The sequence below is a fragment of the Penaeus monodon genome, chromosome 34 (genome assembly GCF_015228065.2).
Source record: "Penaeus monodon isolate SGIC_2016 chromosome 34, NSTDA_Pmon_1, whole genome shotgun sequence".
In the NCBI taxonomy this organism is placed as follows: domain Eukaryota; kingdom Metazoa; phylum Arthropoda; class Malacostraca; order Decapoda; family Penaeidae; genus Penaeus; species Penaeus monodon.
This window is the reverse complement of record NC_051419.1, coordinates 34,297,457-34,297,969: the sequence shown is the minus strand read 5'-3', so window position 1 is coordinate 34,297,969 and position 513 is coordinate 34,297,457. Positions and strand designations below refer to the sequence as shown.

The 513-nt window shown below is 37.0% G+C and overlaps 1 protein-coding gene across 1 annotated transcript in view; it reads right to left on the bottom strand.

Annotated features, from left to right (window-relative positions):
* Positions 1-513, bottom strand: part of LOC119594777 (chymotrypsin BII-like) — a 19,657-nt gene that overhangs the window by 16,131 nt on the left and 3,013 nt on the right. The gene's annotated exons all lie outside the window — the stretch shown is intronic.

The window sequence follows — 513 nt, the reverse complement described above, 5'->3', positions numbered from 1 at the left end:
TTGTAAGAGATAAGTCGATTTGATAATTATTTCTCTCATCACGGCATCTCGTATTTAGATTTTCACTTCGTCCTCCTCCCTCCCATCCCTCATTCTCTCTTCCCATCTGTTTATCTTACTTTCCCAGTTGCCAAATTACCAGATGGTAAAAAGTATGTGGTGGATATGACTTCACCTTTCATTGCATTATAATAATCGTCTGTAACTTAAGAGGGGAATGTAAATGCTGTCATTGTTGCACAGCATTAAGCACGTCGATAGATTTTTTAGTCGTGTTAATTGCTTGTTGTTACGCGAAAGAAAATTATGGCAGAGTTGTCAGCTATGGAATTCAGCCTGATATCTAATGTCTTTATGAAATATGTTATATTGTTTTCTCACAATCATGTTACTTGCTAGTTATTCATAACTTTTGTGAATAGATTAGTAGTCATAAACAAAAAAATAAAATTCACAGACGTAGGCACACATCACATAAATTCATACGCATGGACATCCCCGCCCCCCCCCCCC